We start from the raw sequence: 25,514 nt of genomic DNA, 5'->3' as shown, positions 1-25,514 counted from the left end.
ACAACCTCCACTCCTTCCAAATTAACAATGTAAGCATAGACCAGATGTGAGTCGAATCCTAAGAAATATTATCGACAGAAATTGAGAGATTTACAGTAAAAAATTTAAACCGTGGAGCTGGTCCTCCATTGTACACAAAACGGGTCAACACACTGTTGCAGAGACAACAAAAAAGCATGCCAAATTCATACGAACGCAAAATCTCCAAGACTGTCAATCTTTTACAGCAACTAGAAATCTGGACTTCAATGAGAGATGCTTGTAGTACACATATTAAAAAAAAAAAAATTGCATCACCCCGGTTCCCAGCACTCCTGAAGATAGACGTTTACTGTGGATATGGTATCACAGACACAGTCCCTTTAAATTCAGAGACGTCACTAAACCCACTAAAAGATGTAAACAACCATGCATGAGCAGCATCTATTAGACGGAGGGAATCTGACAGTCGATCAGTTCCGGTCATTTCACCAGGAAGGAGGTACACGGCTCGTGTTGTCTGTAGTTCAACCATGCGTAGACGGTCAATACCGCGGTTCGATCGCGTGGGCATTGTTACTGTGTGCCAGGAAGGGCTCTCAAGAAGGTAAATGTCCAGGCGTCTCGGAGTGAACAAAAGCAATGTTGTTCGGACGGGGAGAAGATACACAGAGACAGGAGCTGTCGATGACATGCCTCGCTCAGGGCACCCAAGGGCTACTACTACAGTGGATAGCCGCTAACTACCGATTATGGCTCGGAGGAACCCCGACAGCAACACCACCATGTTGAATAACGCTTTTCGTGCAGCCACGGGACGTCGTTTACTACTCACGCAGTAGGTTGCATGACGCGCAACTTCATTAACGACGTCCATGGCGAGATCCATCTCTGAAACCGCGACACCATGCAGCGCGGTAAGAAGGGACCCAACAACATGCCGAATGGACCGTTTAGGATTGGCATCACGTTCTCTTCACCGATGAGTGTCGCTTATGCCTTCAACCAAACAATCGTCGGAGACGTGTTTGGAGGCTACCCGGTCAGGCTGAACGCCTTAGACACACTGTTCAGCGTGTGCAGCAAGGTGGAGGTTCCATGCTGTTTTGGGGTGGCGTTATGTGGGGCTGACGTATGCCGCTGGTGGTCATGGAAGGCGCCGTAACGGCTGTACGACACGTGAATGCCATCGTCCCACCGATAGTGCAACCATATCGGCAGCATATTGCTTAGGTATTCGCCTTCATGGACGACAATTCGCGCCCCCATCGTGCACATATTGTGAATGACTTCCTTCAGGATAACGACATCGCTCGACTAGGGAGGTCAGCATGTTCTCCAGACATGAACCCTATAGAACATGTCTGGGATAGTTCGAAAAGGGCTGTTTATGGACGACGTGACCTACCAAATACTCTAATGGTCTAGGCCGAATCGCCGTTGAGGAGTTGGACAATCTGGATCAACAGTGCCTAGATGACCTTATGGATAGTATTCCACGACGAATACAGGTATGCATCAATGAAAGAAGACGTGCTACTGGGTATTAGTGGTACCGGTGTGTACAGCAATCTGGACCACCACCTCTGAAGGTCTCGCTGAATGGTGGTAAAACATGCAACGTGTTGTTTTCGTGAGCAATGAAAAGGGCGGAAATGATGTTTATGGGACTGTGCGGCTGGTCCCGGCGGAGGTTCGAGTCCTCCCTCGGGCATGGGTGTGTGTGTTTGTCCATAGGATAATTTAGGTTTAGTAGTGTGTAAGCTTAGGGACTGATGACCTTAGCAGTTAAGTCCCATAAGATTTCACACACATTTGAACATTTGATGTTTATGTAGATCTCTATTCCAATTTTCTTTACGGGTTCCGGAACTCAAGGAACCGAGGTGATGCAAAACTTTTTTTGGTGTTTGAAGTTTCCACAACGAAACGTTGTCTCTAAACCTGACTGAAAATCTAAAGAGACTCTGGTCGTATGTAAAGTATGCTAGCGGCAAGACACAATCGATGTCTTCTCTGCCGATAGCAATGGAAATACTATCGGCGACAGTGCTGCTAAAGAAGAGTTACTAAGCACAGCCTTCCGAAATTTCCTCACAGAAAAACACGAAGAGGAAATTCCAGAATTCGAACCAAGAGCAGTTTCTAACATGAGTAACTTAGAAGTATATATCATCGGATTAGTGAAATAACTTAAATCACTTAATAAAAGCAAATCTTCGAGTGCAGGCTGTATACCAATTAGGTTCCTTTTAGAGTATGCTGATACTTTGGCTCCATACTTATCATATACAACCGCCCGTAGACGAAAGATCCGTAGCCAGAGACTGGAAAGTTGTACAGGTCACACAAATATTCAAGAAAGGTAGTAGGAATAATCCACTAAATTACAGGCCCACATCATTAACGTCGATATACAGCAGGATTCTGGGGCATGTATTGTGTTATAACATTATGATGTTTTCTTACAATTATCTTTCCCTGTTTGCTTAGGGAAATTATTTTAAAATATACTCAGAGAGGTATCATGAAATAGGTTAAATTTTAAATTAGCATCAGGTTCCCTATACACCTCATCATAGTCAACTGTTGCAAATAACTGTTAAATCGTTAACTGAATGGACTATTTTGGAGGACTGTTTTGCATTACTGTATAGACTGTCTCACATACTGTGACTAGCTGTTCACCATCATCAGAGTATTCTTAACAGGAAAAGGATTTATTTGATTAATCTTTGTCTACAAAAACATCATCTATCAGTGCGCTGCTTGCCTTTGCCACCCGAGTAGGAAAATCGACAACAGGCGTCAAATTGAAAGAACCAAATAATACTTCAAGGTGAAGCCTTCTGTCGGGCTCCTTCAGAAAACCTACATTGAAATTCGCACATATAATAATTTGCTTGAAGAAGGCAAAGGTCCAGAGTACAAGTCTCGGTCTGGCACACGGTTTTAATCTGCTAGGAAGTTTTAGTAATTTGCTTCCCTCCTTCTGACACACCATCAACAGAAGCAAAACGTGTGCCTGACAAAGTAGCTGCCCAAAGCAGCTGATATAGTTGCATATTGACCCCCTGACACAGTTGTTCAGTTGGGGCGGATCATAGTGCATGAAAGCTGGAACCAAGCCAACATTTGTATGGTTTATTGTGGATGCTGTTTTTACCAGGTCACACTCAATATTGTAGCCTTGGTCTCCATCAGTAATGTTTCCTACTCCACCCACTATCACAACATGATCTGCTTGTAAAATCCTTGCAGAGTAATCCTACATCCTCTACCACTTGGCTAAGACATGCACTTGGCTTGACAAAACTTGTGACCCTATAACTGTCACCTAATTTTTCCTGCAAGATCTGGTCCACACCTCATCCATGGCTACTGCCTAGCAACAGAACTTTCATCCTAGTTTCTACTTTTTTTGAAAGACTTGGTTTCCTGGTGGAAGTCTGCTGAGTACTGACCACTTATATCTACCTGAGCCTCTTCCTTAGTTAACTGAGTTAGCAAGGCAGATCTGCTGTTGGCCCAGTGATAACACTGTCAGATGCTGTTCTCTTTCTGTGGCCCCTGTTCCTTGCTACCACTTCCCACCTGTCTTCATCCTTCTCCCCCTTAACCTCATCAGTTCCTCCCTAGCACCATCCAGTTCAGCCTTAAGGGCTCTAGTCTTCCTTTCCTCTTAAGCTTTTTTTCCTATCCCTTGGACATTCTGTGCAATACCATGGAAGAGACATATTTACTTCCCCTGTTCCCATGCCACTACATTCCTCCCAATGTAACCATCGGTTACAGCAGTTGCATAGAATAACAGAATTAACCTTCCTGCGGGAGCTCAAACACTTCTCGCTCATAGTTGTTCGTAATACTTTTACAACATTTATCTAGGCAATAACAGGAATATTCTATTAACTAGAGATCACAAAAGTCACTAAAGTTATTGGGAAAACTAATATACGTGTATACTCTTAATATAGTAACGTTCTGCACTCAAACTGACGTTAAAATTCTAAACTTGTGTACCCGAAAAATTAGGCCTAAGGTCGCATATACGCCATATGGACATTACTTAAAACTTTCAATGACCTGAGTATATACGGCACTACTAAATACACTCCTGGAAATTGAAATAAGAACACCGTGAATTCATTGTCCCAGGAAGGGGAAACTTTATTGACACATTCCTGGGGTCAGATACATCACATGATCACACTGACAGAACCACAGGCACATAGACACAGGCAACAGAGCATGCACAATGTCGGCACTAGTACAGTGTATATCCTCCTTTCGCAGCAATGCAGGCTGCTATTCTCCCATGGAGACGATCGTAGAGATGCTGGATGTAGTCCTGTGGAACGGCTTGCCATGCCATTTCCACCTGGCGCCTCAGTTGCACCAGCGTTCGTGCTGGACGTGCAGACCACGTGAGACGACGCTTCATCCAGTCCCAAACATGCTCAATGGGGGACAGATCCGGAGATCTTGCTGGCCAGGGTAGTTGACTTACACCTTCTAGAGCACGTTGGGTGGCACGGGATACATGCGGACGTGCATTGTCCTGTTGGAAAAGCAAGTTCCCTTGCCGGTCTAGGAATGGTAGAACGATGGGTTCGATGACGGTTTGGATGTACCGTGCACTATTCAGTGTCCCCTCGACGATCACCAGTGGTGTACGGCCAGTGTAGGAGATCGCTCCCCACACCATGATGCCGGGTGTTGGCCCTGTGTGCCTCGGTCGTATGCAGTCCTGATTGTGGCGCTCACCTGCACGGCGCCAAACACGCATACGACCATCATTGGCACCAAGGCAGAAGCGACTCTCATCGCTGAAGACGACACGTCTCCATTCGTCCCTCCATTCACGCCTGTCGCGACACCACTGGAGGAGGGCTGCACGATGTTGGGGCGTGAGCGGAAGACGGCCTAACGGTGTGCGGGCCCGTAGCCCAGCTTCATGGAGACGGTTGCGAATGGTCCTCGCCGATACCCCAGGAGCAACAGTGTCCCTAATTTGCTGGGAAGTGGCGGTGCGGTCCCCTACGGCACTGCGTAGGATCCTACGGTCTTGGCGTGCATCCGTGCGTCGCTGCGGTCCGGTCCCAGGTCGACGGGCACGTGCACCTTCCGCCGACCACTGGCGACAACATCGATGTACTGTGGAGACCTCACGCCCCACGTGTTGAGCAATTCGGCGGTACGTCCACCCGGCCTCCCGCATGCCCACTATACGCCCTCGATCAAAGTCCGTCAACTGCACATACGGTTCACGTCCACGCTGTCGCGGCATGCTACCAGTGTTAAAGACTGCGATGGAGCTCCGTATGCCACGGCAAACTGGCTGACACTGACGGCGGCGGTGCACAAATGCAGCGCAGCTAGCGCCATTCGACGGCCAACACCGCGGTTCCTGGTGTGTCCGCTGTGCCGTGCGTGTGATCATTGCTTGTACAGCCCTCTCGCAGTGTCCGGAGCAAGTATGGTGGGTCTGACACACCGGTGTCAATGTGTTCTTTTTTCCATTTCCAGGAGTGTATATGTGTAATTGTAACTGCTTCACTTAGTACTTACGCAAACGTCTTAAATTAGTATGTAAACCGTCCTTCAGTTTTTTTATTTTTTATTTATTTATTTATTTTTTTCTAGGTATGCTTTGAAGCGAGTGAAAGCTTCAACAGATGATATGGAATAATGGAATAGATTCTAATTAACTTCCTTGCGGTGTAATATTAAGTTAATTGACCATTATTATTGAGTAACTACTTATTTTCACGATCACAATATTATTTAATCGTATGCGATATGTGCCAGGGCTGCCAACCTTCCCCAAAGTACGGAATGCTTCACAATTCCGCGTGTCATCCTTGCGCAGGGGCCATGGTAATCTTCACTGTATCGTTCTAATTTTTAGGGTATGCACCGTTGAAGCGAGTACGAGTAATCATATAGCAACAATCTTGGTTTGTAACAGACACATACAGTGAAACTGTACTACATCCTTTCTCTGCTGACAACGTATAACAAGTAGTGTAGAAGCCCATACATGATAGAAATGTTTTAAGTTGGCAACGAATAGACATGACTTCCTTCACAACGTTCATGTCGAAACTGGTGTCAGTGATCATGAAGTAGCTGGGTACCAAGGTGCAAAGAGCAACTAAAGCAAGTATCTTGATTAATACGTTCGTTAAACTGGATAAAGAGTCAATAGTGGCATACCTTAATTAAACTCTGAAACATTTAGCAACATACATGAGAATGTAGAGGAACTGTGTCCAAAGTTTATACGAACAGTTGATCAAGCACTGGACACATATGTGATTAGTAGATCAAGTTGTGATGAGGGGACCCTCCACGATCTAAAGGAGCAGCGACTACCGCACATAGATGCAAAGTGTCGCACTGGGCTGCTGTTATGGTCTTCAGTCAGAAGACTGGTTGGATATAGCTCTCCACGTTATTCTGTCCTCTTCTATGCAAGCCTCTTCATCTCTGAATAACTACTACAACTTACACCCATTTGAACCTACTTACAGTATTCACCTCTTTGTCTGCTTCTAGAATTTTTATCCCTACAACCTTCTCCAGTACTATACTGATGATTCCTTGATGTTTCAAAGTGCGCCCTATGAGACGATTCCATACTTTAGTGAAGTTATGGCAAACTTTTTTTCTCCACAATTTTCTTCAGTATTATCTCATTTAGTGATGCGATCTATCTGTCTAATATTCAACACTCTTCTGTTGCATCAGATTTCGAAGGCTTCTATTTCCTTCTTGTCTGAACTGCTTATTGTCCACTTTACTCTCCCATAAAGATCTACGCTTCCTACCACGTAATTTTGTTTGAAGTTCACAAACTTCTCTTCTTCAGAAATGCTTTTCTTGCTATTGCCAGATTATATTTTTTGCCCTCTATACTTCGTCCATCATCAGTTATTTTTACTGCCTACGTAGAAATGTAAACGTCTGATTTCCTAATCTAATTCCCTCAAGGTGACTGATTCAATCTGGACTGCATTTGTTACACAAAATTCGCTTTTATTGGTTTTCATCTTATATCATCCTCTCAAGCCACTGTCCATTCAACTACTCTGACAGTTCCTCTGCAGTCTCTGATTTAATTACAGTGTCATCGACAAACATCGAAGTTTTCATTTTTTATCCTTGAACATTCATTCCTTCTCCCAAATTTTCTTTGGTTTCCTGTACTGGTTGCTCAATGTACAGACTGAATTACATCGGAGATAGGCTACAAACGTACGGCATTCCCTTCTCAATTATTGCATCCCTTTCATACTCTTCAGTTCATATTATTATCGTCTGGTTTCTGAACAAGTTGTGTATAACCATTCGCTCCCTTTATTTTATCTCTTCTACTTTCGGGCTTTCATAGTTTTCCCGTCAACAGTGACAAAAGTTTTTTCTGAATCTACAATTGCTGTAAACTTGGATTTTCCGTTATTTAATCTACCTTCTCAGCTAAGAAACAGGGTTCGTACTGCCTCTTGTGGTCCTACATTTCTCCAGAACCAAAACCTACCTTCCCCAAGGGCTTCTATCAGTTTTCCACTTGCTTGTAAAGAAATCATTTTAGTATTTTGTAACCATGACTTATTAATCTGATAATTTGCTGATATACAGGAGGGAGTGGGTGGGGGAGTCAGAAACGGTTTGAAAATATTTAAGGCTGTAATAGGGTAGGCTGTGCTCAGAAATAATTGTTAAGAAAAAATATCGGTACGTTACGCCGTTTCCGAGTTAATTTCCATTGAAGTTAGCCAATCAGGCCGTTACACACGCAAATTCAAGCGTCCTACCAGATACATCGTCACCAAACGCGTTCTTCGTTTGGTTTCCTAAAACCGAATAAAAGAGTAATACAAATATTGGATGTGGGACGGATCGAACCCAGGTCGAAGGCTGAGCAGTCACGTGCGGTGTAATCTACGTTATGAGTACAGCTGACACTAACTGTATCTGGCGGGACACTTGAAACTGCGCTTGCAGCGCCTGGCTGGCTAACTTCAATGCTAATTAACGCAGAAACGGCTCAATATATCGAATTGCTTTCTTAACAATTATTTCTCACCACAACCTACCCTGCAACACCGTTACAAGCTTTTCAGTTGGTTTATGACCACAGACTTGCTTCTGTTATCAAGTGCAACGTCTGAATTGACAAACTAATCGCTATCTGAAAGTCCTCCAGTATTCTTTCCCAATCTTACATATATTATTCTTGCCAGAAAACTGGATGTATGAGCTATTGAGCTGATTGTACACTAGCTGCCGCACTTATCCCCTTGCTATGTTCGGAATTGTGTGCATAATGTTTTCCGAAAGTTTGATGCTATGCTGCCGGTCCCATAGATTCTACACACCAACTTGAGTAGTCGTTTGGTTAACATTACCCCCACTGATTTTAGAAATTCCGCTGGAATGATATCTATCTCTTCTGTCTTATTTGGTATAAAACCTTCCAGAGCTCTTTCAAAGTCTGCCAGTAATACTATATCCCCATGTCTTCCGTGTATTTTCAAATTTCTTCTCCTCTCACGTAGACTCCACGCATTGTCTAGAGGTAGCGTCTTTGACCACTAATCAAAACGTCTTAGATTCCTGGTTCGAAATTAGTCACTCCTTAAATTTTCAATAAATTCATAATCAATGGCGGACAAAGACTTCCGGCATAAGAAGTCTCTTTCGCTCTACCAACAAACTTATCAAAGAGGGTAGAGGAGCTGACAGAAATTCGAGTTGTCTCTTGTCCTTGGGGTGGAAAACTGCGCTTAATAGGCGGAAGAATCAGCAGTAATCAACGGCATGAGGATGCAGAGGGCAATGGAAACCACTGCACAAAGACACATAATGTGTATTCACAGGACATATGCCCTATAGTTGAATAGTTTCATGATGGTCTCTCAATAGGCCAAAGATTCTGCGCAAGTACCTCATTAGGACCTCCGAGGGGGAACTACGAAGGAGGAGGTGACCATGAGAAAAAGATTGAATAATGAATCGGGGCCTGGAATCTCAGACGTTTGAATCTGGTAGGAAAATCAGTTGAGAAATTATAAAACAAAATACAGACAAACATCAGTAATATAAGCACTACAGGAAAAGCCTCTGACACTGCACAGTCACTGCACATATACTCACAAGCATTTCCTATTTAGGCACAGCATCACTAAAAATTGCTAAATTATTTAGAAACACCAATATTAAAATGTCTTTCTCCACAAGCACCAAACTGGGGCAGCACTTACCTCACACAGTAAAAATAAACACTCCAATAACAGAATGAAGAAGAGTATCTAAATTACAGTGTAACAGTTGCGCTTCATTTTACTTAGGCAAAACAGGGAGAACTATCCGTACACGTTACAAATAACACGTTCATGCTTTTAGACTTTGGCGAATCAACAATAGCTAATAACATGTATCTTAACAGACAAGGACTAAGTGACGTTCACAACAGGTTAACCGTATTCCATGAAGAAAACAATGGTAGGAAACTTGATCTGCTACAGCAATTGGGCCGGCCGAAGTGGCCGTGCGGTTAAAGGCGCTGCAGTCTGGAACCGCAAGACCGCTACGGTCGCAGGTTCGAATCCTGCCTCGGGCATGGATGTTTGTGATGTCCTTAGGTTAGTTAGGTTTAACTAGTTCTCAGTTCTAGGGGACTACTGACCTCAGCAGTTGAGTCCCATAGTGCTCAGAGCCAGCCACAGCAATTGGAAATAATATTACCCAAAGAAAAAGCTTCTAAAACTTGTTGAATGAACAGAGTTTAGCAGTCACAATTTTTTCAGTAATGTAAGAGTTTATTTTTTCCTACAGAAACAAGTATTTAACAATGAAACCATTTCATAAAATATAGGCACGTTTTCCACACACACAAATATTTGTATTATTAAGGGCACCTACTTAAATAATAATGTAACACTTTGTAAATAATTTCTGCGTATTCGTAAAAATGTAGCGTCTTCATGGTCGAAATTCTTTGACTTGTTTCAAATTGTGCTCGAAAATGTGCTGTGTCAAAATTTATCTGCAGGCGTGTTGTATAATAGTGTGTGTTTGTACATAAACATTCTCCAGAACCATACAACTACTACTAGAAACAATAAGTTACTTTACGATTTGTCATAGTTCTATAAACCTATATTTCATAATGACGTATTTTGTAATACAACAATGAGATCTCGCTGGGCTCACAATTAAAACAAACGTAATTGATGTGGACTGTCAAAGCTCCTGGCGATGAGCCCCCAGGGCTCGACATGCATCATGCATTTTAATAAAATCACAATTTGGCACAAGGTGTTCGATATCCTGAGGAAAATAGGGGTAGGATGCAGAAAAGACGTATGATATATAATATGTAAAAGGATGAAGAGGAACCAATAAGACTGGGAGACCAAGAACGAAGTTCTCGGATTAGAAAGGTTCGAGTACTCTCTCGGGCATGGGTATGTGTGTTGTCCTTAGCGTAGGTTAGTTTAAATTTGATTAAATAGAGTTTTAGCTTAGGGACCGATGGCCTCCGCAGTTTGGTTCCGTTACATTAAGGAACACCGTTGTTTAGGCACCAAAGTAACCCATGACGACGAGGAAGGAGGACATAAAAAGCAGACTAGCACTGGCAGAGAGGGTATCCCTGCTAAAGCGAAGTCTGCTAATATGAGATACAGGTCTTAATTTCAAGAAGAATTTTGGGACTATACATTTGGAGTACAGCAATGTATGGCAGTGAAACATGGATTGTAGGAAAACCGAAACAGAAGAGAATTTATGCCTTTGAGATATGGTACTACTGAAAATTGTTGGAAATTGGGTGGACTGATAAGGTAAGAAATGAGTAGGTTCTCCGCAGAATTGGCGGGGGAAAGGATCGTATGGGAAATCCTGAACCAAAAAATTGAGGACGTAGGTTGCAGTTGCTACTCTGAGACGAAAAGGTTGGCACAGGAGAGGAATGCCTGGCGTACTGCATCAAACCAGTCAGAATACTGATGACTCAAAAAACAAAAAATACTCAAAATGAATTGCTCATAGGATGCTAGGCGCTTGTCACACGAATCTTGAATGTATAGAACAGCCTAACTGTTTAGTAAGACTTCTAAATTCCAGATAAACTACTTAGAGAACGTGAGCACGTCACTCAATCACCAACTTCTTGTGCTAGCGTTTTCTTAACCGCATTAAGGAGAACACTCCTTATCCGATAAATACCCCCATATTTAAACATCAACTTCCACTCAGATGGCACTACCGGCGCTTCACATGATGGCAGGCAACGTTCTCCAGGCATTTGGGAAACCCAAACCGCTCCACTGGATCAACATAGGTTATAGCAAGAGCTTCACTCCAAGTTACTCGTTTACAGTCTTCCACTGCTCAGTGGCATCGCGATTTACATTAGCTCTAGTGGACTGGTAGCAGCACTTTGAAACTCACTAGCGATCCTTCCGCCGATTTCATGTGAATTTTTACAACCACCCTCTGCAGTACTCGACAGGTGCTGTCCATCAGTACATGATGTCTGTGTGTTCTTGGTTTAGCTGTAGTTCTTTCTTCGCCGCCCCACTTCACATCACATTATCATCAGTCGGCGTGGACAGTTTTACGAGGATTGAAATATCCTTAACGGATTAGCTAGTCAGGTGATACCAAAAGACATAGCTCGCCTTCCGACCCATTTTGCTTTTACTTTTTTCTCTACTGACAACACTGGTGAGTCCTCCTCTCGTAACATTTAGTGGACAATTCTGCATTACATGGGGGTCACCAAATACGTTCGCTCAGATAGTATACTTCGAATGATCAATGAAATAAGTGTTCCGAAAAATTATCTCTTAGGAATGAAATAAATTGGACGTGCGGGGAAGCCCAAGGGAAAAAGCCTGCAGGGAAAAGGAAAAAAAACAATAAAAACAAATAAAGAACTATATGGTGACATTGTCAATACGGTAGACACAGAGGATCCAGTAACAAAATTAAACGGAGCTACGGAAGATTTACGATGAACACAAAATTGTTAAGGCTTTCGTGGCCACTTGTTGACAAACTGCCTATTGGCTTCTGTCTCGAGTTCACCACCGGCAGTGGAGGGTGAAGCTTTGACAATGCCAGCCACTCGTGCTGGCGAAACGTCAGAAAAATCATTAGATGAACGTCGGCCGAAGAACCCGAGACAGAAGCCAATAGGCAGTTTGTCATTTACGATGAAATTAGGTAGAGGGATAGATAAAACAACGGTCCAGAAGTGGGATTAAACTTAAGACTGAAAAATATCGATGATATGATTCACTGATGATTTGCTATCCTCAGTGAAACTGGAGACCTGTTGAATGGAATGTTGTAAAGAGCACACACTATGGAGCTATAGTAAACGAAAGACAGACGAAGTAAAAGGAGTAGAGAACATGAGATTTGCAGTAATCTTAATGTCAATATTTGGGCGATGAGTCCGTGATCATACTGTGGCACTTTATTTTGCAGGTCCGTCTTGATCACACAAGCTTCTACAATTCACTGTTATTGGTTTCGGCTACTGTCGTCTTCAGATCATAAAATATTCTGATGTGGGAATCAGCGTCAACTTATACATGTAAGCAGACAGTATATATCTGCATGTACACTCCTGGAAATTGAAATAAGAACACCGTGAATTCATTGTCCCAGGAAGGGGAAACTTTATTGACACATTCCTGGGGTCAGATACATCACATGATCACACTGACAGAACCACAGGCACATAGACACAGGCAACAGAGCATGCACAATGTCGGCACTAGTACAGTGTATATACACCTTTCGCAGCAATGCAGGCTGCTATTCTCCCATGGAGACGAACGTAGAGATGCTGGATGTAGTCCTGTGGAACGGCTTGTCATGCCATTTCCAACTGGCGCCTCAGTTGGACCAGCGTTCGTGCTGGACGTGCAGACCGCATGAGACGACGCTTCATCCAGTCCCAAACATGCTCAATGGGGGACATATCCGGAGATCTAGCTGGCCAGGATAGTTGACTTACACCTTCTAGAGCACGTTGGGTGGCACGGGATACATGCGGACGTGCATTGTCCTGTTGGAACAGCAAGTTCCCTTGCCGGTCTAGGAATGGTAGAACGATGGGTTCGATGACGGTTTGGATGTACCGTGCACTATTCAGTGTCCCCTCGACGATCACCAGTGGTGTACGGCCAGTGTAGGAGATCGCTCCCCACACCATGATGCCGGGTGTTGGCCCTGTGTGCCTCGGTCGTATGCAGTCCTGATTGTGGCGCTCACCTGCACGGCGCCAAACACGCATACGACCATCATTGGCACCAAGGCCGAAGCGACTCTCATCGCTGAAGACGACACGTCTCCATTCGTCCCTCCATTCACGCCTGTCGCGACACCACTGGAGGCGGGCTGCACGATGTTGGGGCGTGAGCGGAAGACGGCCTAACGGTGTGCGGGACCGTAGCCCAGCTTCATGGAGACGGTTGCGAATGGTCCTCGCCGATACCCCAGGAGCAACAGTGTCCGTAATTTGCTGGGAAGTGGCGGTGCGGTCCCCTACGGCACTGCGTAGGATCCTACGGTCTTGGCGTGCATCCGTGCGTCGCTGCGGTCCGGTCCCAGGTCGACGGGCACGTGCACCTTCCGCCGACCACTGGCGACAACATCGATGTACTGTGGAGACCTCACGCCCCACGTGTTGAGCAATTCGGCGGTACGTCCACCCGGCCTCCCGTATGCCCACTATACGCCCTCGCTCAAAGTCCGTCAACTGCACATACGGTTCACGTCCACGCTGTCGCGGCATGCTACCAGTGTTAAAGACTGTGATGGAGCTCCGTATGCCACGGCAAACTGGCTGACACTGACGGCGGCGGTGCACAAATGCTGCGCAGCTAGCGCCATTCGACGGCCAACACCGCGGTTCCTGGTGTGTCCGCTGTGCCGTGCGTGTGATCATTGCTTGTACAGCCCTCTCGCAGTGTCCGGAGCAAGTATGGTGGGTCAGACACACCGGTGTCAATGTGTTCTTTTTTCCATTTCCAGGAGTGTATAATTTGACTTTGATACCTACATCAGAATATTTTATGACCTTAAGATGGCACAATCCGAAACGAGTAATAATAAAGTATCAAAATTTGTGTAATCAAGGCGGTATCAAACATTGGACTTAATTTGAGGAAGAAATTCCTGAGAATGTACGTTTGGAGCATTGTATGGAAGTGAATCATGGAATGTGGGTAGACTGAAAAAAAAATACTCATGGCATTTAATACGCGCTGCTACAAAATAATGTTGAAAATTAGGTGTACGAGGTGCGGCTAGAAAAAAACCGGACCGATGCTGGAAAAAACATTTATTTACAATTATTTACAATTTCATGTTATCTCCCTCAATGTACTCTCCTCCTCGGTCTCTACACCGCTCCATACGAATTTTCCACTGTTCATAGCAATGCTGCAGATCATTTTCGGTAAGTCCTTACATTACTTCCCTCGCTTTTTCTTTTACTGCTTCAACAGTCTCAAATCTAGTTCCTTTCAAAGCTGACTTGACTTTAGGGAAAAGAAAAAAGTCACAGGGGGCCTAATCAGGTGAGTAGGGTGGCTGATCTAAGATGGGAATGTTGTGTTTTGCCAAAAACGTCTTCACTGACAACGCACTGTGAGCTGGGGCATTGTCTTGGTGAAGGATCCATGACTTTTTTCTCCACAAATCGTTCCGTTTTCTCCGTACTCGCTCACGTAGGGTAGCCAGGACGCTAATGTAGTAATGCTGATTCACTGTTTGTCCCTCTGGTACCCAATCAATGTGCACAATCCCTTTGATGTCAAAAAAAAAAACAATCATCATTGCCTTGAATTTCGATTTTGACATTCGTGCTTTTTTTTGTCGTGGAGAACCAGGAGTTTTCCATTGCATCGATTGGCGTTTAGTTTCTGGATCGTAAGTAAAAAACCACGATACATCGCAAGTAATAACATTTTGTAAGAAGGTGGGATCACTTTCAATGTTTTCCAGGATGTCAGAACAAATCATTCTTCGGCGTTCCTTCTGTTCAATTGTGAGACACTTTGGAACCATTTTTGAACACACTTTGTTCATGTTGAAACTTTCATGAAGAATCTGCCTAACACTTTCCTTGTCAACTCCTGTTAACTCAGACACTGCTCTGATTGTTAAACGGCGATCTTGTCGAACAAGTTTACCGATTTTTTCAATGTTTGCATCAGTTTTTGCTGACAGTGGTCTGCCAGTGCGAGTGTCATCACTGGTGTCTTCGCGGCCATCTTTAAATCGTTTAAACCACTCAAACACTTGTGATCGCGATAAACAATCATCGCCGTACACTTGTTGTAACATTACAAACGTTTCACTTGCAGATTTTCCTAGTTTGAAACAAAATTTGATGTTAACACGCTGTTCTTTCTGTACACTCAACATTTTTCGACGCACAGACAAAACGTCAACTACTTAAAACAGACGCCACGGGCAGACTGAGTGCAGGAGGCAGATGAAACTCGAGCAGTAGGCGGAGCGAGAGTCACGTGACAGGACACGCGACTTTCAGCCTTATTGCATTCGTTTTATTGTTTCACCAGTACTAGTCCGGTTTTTTTCTAGCGACACCTCGTATTAATAAGAACTGAAAAGGTGCTCCACAGAACCGGCGAGGAAGGAACATGCGGAGACCATTGACAAGAAGAAGACGTAGGATGTTAAGATACACATTAAGAAAATATGTAATGACTTCAAAGCTGCAGGAGGGAGCTGAGGAAGATAAAAACTTCAAGGCTAGAAAGGGATTGAGCTACTTATAACAAGTAGCTGAGGCAGCTGGATTCAAGTGTCAGTTTGAGATAAAGAGTTTGTGGCAAAAGATGGTAGTCATAAGACTGATGGCAAACAAGAAGTTATTTTAAACATGAAACACCAATGTTTAACAAAAGCATAGAATGTTGGCATGCAATCCTTAACAGAAGCTCTGAATACTGACACATTTACTTCATCACTTACTGCTAAACTAATTACCTTTCACACGGCAATCAGTTATTTAACCTTACAAATTATTTAAATTTCAGATACTATCTCTATACAGGGTGATTTTTTCCACCGTGTGCAAACTCTAGGGCCTGATCGTTGAGAGGATAGGGAACAAAAATGGTCTAATGAACTTATGTCGGGAAATGTACGGTTTCCATGGTAGAGATCATTTATTCGATCATACTTTTTTTCAGAGAATGCGGTCTAATGCGCGCTGTCCCATGTTGCCACAGTTACAATTTGGATGGTTTCCTCTTAGAGGGTGGAACTGTTTCTCATGCGTCATGCCCTAACGCCCTATCCTGCCATACTAATTGGTAATGTTGTGTCCGATTCCCTTCTTTAGCTGACTCACCTTGTAGTGGATGTGATACAGTGTTGTACACAATGGTTCCGTATTCGAATCGAGAGCTTGTCATTGGCAACGGCAGGCGGACAGCAAGGTTGTATCAGGACACCTGTCCCCACCGACAAAAGCAACAGCATTCAGTGTTTGCAACAGTGTCTCACCGTTTGTCTGAGACAGGGTCATTTCAGGAGGCAGAAAATCATGAAGGAAGTACCTGAAATGTTCTGACACCAGATTTTGAAGAAAATCTGATTAACACTGTAGACGGAAACTGCCGTGTCAGTACCAAACAGCAGGCCTGCCAGTACAGGTTAAGACAGAAGATCGTGTGGAGCATTCTCCATGTCGGTTGTTACTACCCTTATCACTTACAACGTGTGCAGGGCTTACTAGCAACAGACGGTCCACATCGGGAGCAGTTCTGTCACTGGTTTCTTCACCAGGCAACCAGGAGTCCGATGTTTGGTTCAAAACTGGTTCAAATGGCTCCAAGCACTATGGGACTTAACATCTGAGGTCATCAGTCCCCTAGACTTAGAACTACTTAAACCTAACTAACCTAAGGACATCACACACACCCATGCGCGGGGCAGGATTCGAACCTGCGACCGTAGCAGCAGCGCGGTTCCGGACTCAAGCGCCTAGAACCGCTCGGACACCACGGCCAGCTCCGATGTTTGTGTCATCCTTCCTAAACAAGATGAGGCCACCTATACGCGGAGAATGCAGAACCTTCATGGTATGGTGACACCGAATCATCAGCATCGGTGCTGTCGATATGTGCGAGCGAGGATAATTGGCGACCGTATTTTTGAACCATTCATCCTTCCACATCGCCTGACGGGTTGGAAGTACTGGCGTTTCTTCTGGGTGACTTTGCCTCCTCTGCTGGAAGAATTTCCATTATTGATTTGAACAGTTATGTGGCTGCTACATGACGATGCTCCAGCGCACTTCCATGTTAACGTCCTAACGCATTTCAATCGTGTCTCCCCTCGTCTATGTATCGGACGAGGAATACCATTTGCATGGCTTGCTCTTTCACGGATCTCAATCGGTGAGATTTCTGGTTATGGGGCCAAATCAAAAGTGTAATTTGTGCAGAGACCATTCCAGACGTGGAAACACTGGAGTAGTGTATTATGCTGCCTTTGACACTGTTTGGATGCAACCTGGCCGATGCGAACGTCTGAGACAGAACACGCTATGGCGCGTACATGCTTGCGTTGAAGTACAGGGAAACCACTTTCAACGCATACTGCAAATGTGGCTGCATGGTACAGCACGTATTAGACCGCCGTCTCTGTAACAATGTATGATTGAATAAATGGTCTCTGGCACGGAAACCATGCATTTCCGGACATAAATTCATTAAACATTAAACCTTTGTTGCTCCGTATCCTGTCATAGATCAATCAGTTGAGTTTGTACACGATGGGAAAAAAAAATCATCCTGTATATGGCGACTCTCTCCGTCTCTTTCTCATTTTTTTATTTCTCTCCCCTTTCGAAGTCTACTGTGTGGAACTGATGCAATCATTTTTAAAATCGTTATAGAGGGAGCGATCGTTATCGCTCCATTGGGAAAACCCATCTGCGAAAGCCAAAAAACATTACGTAGTGACCGAAAAGCAATATATCAGTAAAATACTTTTCTTTCCTTCTCGGGCTTCAATTTCCTTGCAACACTTGTTGGATACGGTTCCAAGAAGCAAAAAAGAAAGACCTCTTTCAACAAGCTCGTGGCGTATCTCACCAGGTTACAAATTGCTGCTACCGGCGTTTTTGTTTTCCTCGTAGAACGTGCTGTTACAGGTGATCGACTTGCCTCCCCTCTAATGTTGTAAACGTTATTTACTCCACCGCTTGGGCTACCCAATCCACGTTATTGCGTTTCAGCAGAAAAGACATCAATATTTCAGTACTTCTGCACTGACTCTTGTATGTGGATGGGTAACGATAGATGTCGATCAACAACAAGTACGCATATAGTAAGCTGGCCTCTTCAAAAGAGCATCAGTGTCCAATAAAAAATGAGTTCTCGGACAATCAGAAACATTAAATCTGAATACAGTTATGTACTGGCGATCAACCAAAGTAGTCAAATGATTTACCGTGACATTTTTTCCTAAAGAATGACATGGAATATCGCTAACTTCCCACAACGGCCTCTCGCTGTAGATTACTGCATTTCTTCGGGCAGAATCTGGGTATTTGCTGCACATCGAGAACTGCGGAGTATACAACAACTAAGTTACATGCTCCGTCACTTTGAAGAAATTAGAGGCTGGTATTTTAAGGCATTCTATAACATTTCAGGACAACTGCTCTCTCGTGATTGTCAGAACTATCAAACATAAATTGTCCATTAAAAGAAGTGCTGTTTACCTGTCCACAACGTGAATTCTGGTATTCGCAAGAACAAGATGGTGTTCAAAGGTTCCCGAAATTTGAATTATGCGCACAAGTAGCCGCTAGCTGAGTGGTTTGGTTGGTTGGTGTACGTGAGCATTTTCCACTGTCATGTCTCCGTGAATTTGCGGTTTTGCGATGGCTGCCCTTAAAGGTTAGCGTATCTGTATAGTTGGAAACTTGGGAAAACCACGGAAGGGTATTTTGAAGCAAGTGTTAGGAGACAACGCTTTTGGTCAGACATAGACCTACGACTGGTATACGCAATTCAGAAACGTGCGACCATCGACTGATGATTAACGTTCCGTTCCGCCTTCAACTGGGATTACACCGTTAAATGTTCAGCAACTGAAGGAGCTGGCCCTCAAAATCGTAGAACGATAATCTAAGGCCAATACAAAAACTTGGGAAAATATAACGATACACATGGAAATATTCAAGAGAACTGGACTTGGGGAGGATTGCGTCGATGTTCCTGCCACGACTGCTTGAAGACGACCATTACCGAGATCGTGCGGATATGTGCTAGCAACTTAAACAGTTGCTGCAAGACGATCCAAACCTCCCTTCAGTAGTTTCCACTGATGACTGGTAACTAACCTTAACAGCAGGGTCGGTCACGAAGTGTCAGACTTCACTCGTACAACGCGTAAGACCTGCGGGCGGGCCAAGTCCCGGCCTGTGACTCAGTCCTTCTCGGAAGTACCCGGAACAGAGCGACATTTCATTTAGCATTCCCGTGCGGGATTTTTCGGTCTTCAAACCCTCAGAGTTCGACAGAAACGTGCTGTCAGCGCTGTTTAGCAGTCACTATTTGTTGGTGCTGTGAAGGACATTCGCAGGTCCAATTGCTGTTCTCGCAAAAACAGACTACCTATCGATCTATCGTCGCAAACCTTTAAAATGAATAGAAACAACAGTAGAGAGGGATGAGGATTCTCATTTCGCCTAACGACATTACTGCATATTTGCTGTGAAACATTACAAAACCATGCAGAAAGAATTTAAATATATAGATGACAATGAAAAAGCAGAAAATTATAACGATCCACAGATGGCAGTCGTCATTCGGTACATAAAAAGTACTTTGTGCTAATTCTGCAGGATTGTTGCACGTGAAAAATTGGTGGTACGAACAGAAAAATTTTTGAAGTTGCACAGACTATTCCATTATCAGATGCAACTATCTCCAATGAAACTGAACGAAAAGTATGCTGACTTCATGTCTTACTGAAAAAGTACTTTGGTTAAGTCAAGGGATATGCCTGGAACGATTTTTTGATCTAAAATTCCATTTTGTTCAATTTATGAAGGAAAGAGGAGTGCAGGAACGAAAATTTGAACATCCGGAATGGATTGCAGACTTCGCATTTTAAGTCGACTTGACCACACACTGCCTGTAGCAAGACATTGCAAGGTAGCTTCTTTCTCATTTGATGTAGAAGCATTTAAAAAGAAAACCGTGTGGTAGAAGGGACACATTCTCGCGAAGACAGTCCATTTCCCTAAGCTCACTGCCACTACATAAAACGCAAGGTTTGAAGATATCATTGTGGCCTTCAAAAATGCACCTGTCAAAGATATAACTGAAATTGCGTGAAAAAACATTACCAGACACGAAGCACTAACCATACCCGAGAGTCAAGTTGCTTCATCTACTTGAACTAGTGCTATCCCACAACTGCTTCTCATTTAATGATATAACCTTGAAAGGTGGCTACACTGAGCCACAGCGCCAGAAATCGCGCTAGAGAGTATTGTTCCGCCGCCTCCACTGGCAGTGATTATTGAGATGTCGTAGTAGTCAGTGCTTGGGGAGAGCTCGTGGTAGTCAGTGCTTGTTAAGAACTCGTAGCAGAGAGTGTTTGTTGAGATGTGCTAGTAGGGAGTGCTTGCTGAGATGTGATACTGAAAAGTTCTTGTTGAGATGTGGTAATAGCGAGTCGGTGTGGAGATATATTGTAATGATTAGAGTGATTTTGGTCAAGATATGAAGGTAACGAAACTTGATTTATTTTTCATTGTTTAATGTCGTAAGTAAAGCTTCATTACAGGTTCAGTCAACAAAGCATCTGCCTTGTGTTCTTGGATTAGAGTGTAATTCTGGTTCTCTTGAGTAATTATGGTATTTTTATTTTCTTTAATTAATTCAGTATAAATAATATTTAAAATTTCTTGTGTTATTGAAGAAGAACCGTGCCAGATGCGTACGTTGAATCACACTTCCACACACAGAACAGTTATACTTGTGCTTTGGTTTCGTAGGTTTTATAGTTGCTGGGGACTTAATCAATTAATTGTGTTAATGAAAATATCCATTTCATTCTTTGTTCTTGTTCTATGCAGTCAGATTGCGTAATAATACTAGTCAGGGCCAACCGGCAGGGTCGCCACGTGCATGGGGGCTTAATTAAAATCAAATGCAAATAATTTTAATTTTTTGCTTCAGTAGCTGTCTGTCCGTTTACGCAGTCTCGTAAACGGTTGGCCCTGACTAGTATTATTACGCTATCTGACTGCATAGAACAACAACAAAGAATGAAATGGAAATTTTCATTAACACAATTAATTGATTAAGTCCCCAGCAACTATAAAACCTACGAAACCAAAGCACAAGTATAACTGTTCTGTGTGTGGAAGTGTGATTCAACGTACGCATCTGGCACGGTTCTTCTTCAATAACACAAGAAATTTTAAATATCATTTATACTGAATTAATTAAAGAAAATAAAAATACCATAATTACTCAAGAGAACCAGAATTACACTCTAATCCAAGAACACAAGCCAGATGCTTTGTTGACTGAACCTGTAATGAAGCATTACTTACGACATTAAACAATGAAAACTAAATCAAGTTTAGTTACCTTCATATACTGACCAACTGACGACCACGAGCTCTCCCCAAGCACTGACTACTACGACATCTCAATAATCACTGCCAGTGGAGGCGGCGGAACAATACTCTCTAGCGCGATCTCTGGCGCTGTGGCTCAGTGTAGCCACCTTTCATATGCCCTTCCTCCACGGGCTAGAATTTGATGGCAAAAATACCATCAAATTCTAGCCCGTGGAGGAAGGGCATATGAAAGGTGGCTACACTGAGCCACAGCGCCAGAAATCGCGCTAGAGAGTATTGTTCCGCCGCCTCCACTGGCAGTGATTATTGAGATGTCGTAGTAGTCAGTGCTTGGGGAGAGCTCGTGGTAGTCAGTGCTTGTTAAGAACTCGTAGCAGAGAGTGTTTGTTGAGATGTGCTAGTAGGGAGTGCTTGCTGAGATGTGATACTGAAAAGTTCTTGTTGAGATGTGGTAATAGCGAGTCGGTGTGGAGATATATTGTAATGATTAGAGTGATTTTGGTCAATATATGAAGGTAACGAAACTTGATTTATTTTTCATTGTTTAATGTCGTAAGTAATGCTTCATTACAGGTTCAGTCAACAAATCATCTGGCTTGTGTTCTTGGATTAGAGTGTATTTCTGGTTCTCTTGAATAATTATGGTATTTTTATTTTCTTTAATTAATTCAGTATAAATGATATTTAAAATTTCTTGTGTTGCATGGGGGCTTAATTAAAATAAAATGCAAATACTGTTTTAATTTTTTTTGCTTCAGTAGCTGTCTGTTCAGTTACGAAGTCTCGTAACGGTTGGCCCTGACTAGTATTATTACGCTATCTGACTGCATAGAACAATAACAAAGAATGAAATGGATATTTTCATTATCACAATTAATTAATTAAGTCCCCAGCAACTATAAAACCTACGAAACCAAAGCACAAGTATAACTGTTCTGTGTGTGGAAGTATGACTCAACGTACGCATCTGGCACGGTTCTTCTTCAACAACACAAGAAATTTTAAACATCATTTATACTGAATTAATTAAAGAAAATAGAAATACCATAATTACTCAAGAAAACCAGAATTACACTGTAATACAAGAACACAAGCCAGATGCTTTGGTGACTGAACCTGTAATGACGCATTATTCAGGACATTGAAATAATGAGAAAGAAAAGAAAAGTAGTTTGTTACCTTAATTTATATTGATGAAAAGCACTCTAGACATTACAATCTCTCCACACCGACTCGCTACTATCACATCTCAACAAGAACTTTTCAGTATCACATCTCAGCAAGCACTGCCTACTAGCTCATCTCAACAAACACTCCTCACTACGACATCTCAGCACTGACTACCACGAGCTCTCCCCAAGTACTGCCCACTACGACATCTCAATAATCACTGCCCACTACGACATCTCAATAATCACTGCCAGTGGAGGCGGCGGAACAATACTCTCTAGCGCGATCTCTGGCGCTGTGGCTCAGTGTAGCCACCTTTCATATGCCCTTCTTCCACGGGCTAGAATTTGATGGTATTTTTGCCAGCATTGGTGGTGAAAATACCACCAAATTCGTCAAAAAAATACAGACAAAAGTAAAAGATAATATTAATGCGTAAATATCATATAACTAGATAAAATTTTGGCTTTGCACTGACCTTTCAATAACCTAATGTATAGAATACAGTAAGCAATACAAATTCTTTCATACATGTGACTTTACATAACAGTTTACACAAGTATTATGTGGTTAAACAGTTCAATCAATAGCGTCAGCAATGACGAATATGTGCAGGTAAGAGTCTCATAACTTTTCACAAACAGTAATACACAAAAAATCAGTTTATACAAATATTCACATAAACTCTTTCCATAGCCCAAGAAACAAGTAGTTCACAGTTCCAGCAGTAGCACCCAGCAATGGTCAACAGGTGCAAATACCAACAAGTGACATAATTTCAGTAGAAACAGTCCATCAGTGGCACCCAGTAATGTTGAATAGGTGCACACACCAACAAGTAACACCATTTCAGTATAAGCAGTTCCATTAGTGGCACCAGCAATGTTGAACAGGTGCAGACCGCAGTCCATAACATTCACTTTCACTAATCACACTGTTCATCAGCAGAAATTAAACATGACTAAATGTCACACATCATGTTGAAAAGTGCAGCACCATCACTAATCAGACAGTTCAGGCATGAACAATAGTTTGAATACACATACAATGCTTTTACACTAAACATACAAATCATAACAAACACACAAATGATATCAGATAATTGTCCTATTAACTATTACAATACACAAATACCAGTAAACCTATAATATTTATGGGTGTCAGTGCAAGCCACAACAAACAAGTAAAATAATATTTAGGAGATAGGTTGGGATCACTTCTCTGGGATTATAAAAGGAAAACACACAAAACACGCTCACTCATCTTTCATCCACATTAGTGCTACTGTGTAATTGAATAGTGTTAACGGTGTAAATGCAATTCTGTCAAAATTTTATGTTCATCATGTGTATCAAGTAGTAGTGGTAGCAATGTATAACAGTCAATAATAGTTAGTCAACGTCATAGTCATCATGTCAAGACCAATGTTTGCCAAGCCAAATCAAAATGTACGGTTGCTGAACAACTGTCAGTGAGCCAAGATATGCAAATGCTTCTTCTCTCAAAAAAAAGTATATACTGCTTAGTGATTTGACAAAGTGTGTGTGTAGACAATCTTCTTTCTACTTGAGTGTTCTAGTCTGCCATCTTCATCCTCCTTGTTCCATATAGACCAACAAAAAAGAAATATGTTCCTAACTTACTTCACCTCTTATCCACCAAACTCCAATAATCATCAGCATTACATAATCTCAATACTTCAATAATACCTCATTTACCTTACCTCTTGTCCACGAAAACTCCAATAATCATCAACTTCACATAATCTCAATACCTCAATCATACCTCTTCAATACGTCGATATATATAAACCTCAGTACCAATATCATTTCACTTCCATAACAACTCTTTCCTCTAGTCAGTCTCCTCGAACAAGTACAGACAAAATCCTAGTGCAACTTCAATTCAGCATCCCATACAATCCGAAGACACGGTGTCCACACACAACCTCTGTGTAATCCATCTGACCCAAATTTTCTACTCATTATAAATTATAAGATACACTTTGTTTCCTTGTCCATCATTAAATAAAAGAAATGCATACATGACCTGTAACAGACTTAGTTCGAATAACTCTCAGTAATTAAGTACGATTACGAAATGTTAATGATCGTGATATTTCAGTGTGTACACCACTTCAAAAATTATGGCAAACAGAAGCAAACATGTGGAGTATTTCTTGTGTCACGTGTCACTTCCTATTTCAATTGCTCACGAAGAATGCAGTGTAATAACTGTCAATGATCTAAACCTAGTGTTGGTATGTCATGTCGTTAGCTTCCTTCCTATTAGCATAAATTTATACAGCTTCCATAAAACCTCCAGCTCATGTGACTTCTATGAAGTTTCTCGTACTAATGTCGTTCGTCGAATTATAGCAGTTCATTTTCTTATCTTAAAAATATCAGGCACTGAGCGTAAGCAAAACATGCAATAGCGAGTAAATATACCAGTAGAGAACAGAATGTCAACAAGTGGATGCAGCACAATCCCTACAACGAGGCTCTGCCAAGCGAACAATCTATAATTAGCACCATGGTGTGACCTAAACTCCATGTTCGTACACCGTATATCAGTATTCTATATACCAAATTAAAGAGTAGTGATGACAACAAAACAGAAGTGTGTAAATAGGCAATCCATACGCACAGCAGCAAACATATATCTTACGTAATAAACAAGTCAT

At 42.6% G+C, this 25,514-nt stretch overlaps 1 non-coding gene across 1 annotated transcript; it reads right to left on the bottom strand.

Annotated features, from left to right (window-relative positions):
- Nucleotides 1-5,806: 5,806 nt before the first annotated feature.
- LOC126205367 (U6 spliceosomal RNA) lies at nucleotides 5,807-5,914 on the bottom strand. Its single transcript, XR_007540565.1, has one exon. It is a non-coding gene; the product is annotated as a U6 spliceosomal RNA (small nuclear RNA).
- Between the last annotated feature and the right edge of the window lie 19,600 nt (nucleotides 5,915-25,514).

This window comes from Schistocerca nitens, chromosome 1, assembly GCF_023898315.1.
Source record: "Schistocerca nitens isolate TAMUIC-IGC-003100 chromosome 1, iqSchNite1.1, whole genome shotgun sequence".
NCBI lineage: Eukaryota > Metazoa > Arthropoda > Insecta > Orthoptera > Acrididae > Schistocerca > Schistocerca nitens.
Note: the sequence above shows the minus strand (reverse complement) of the source record. Positions and strands in the feature narration are given on the sequence as shown.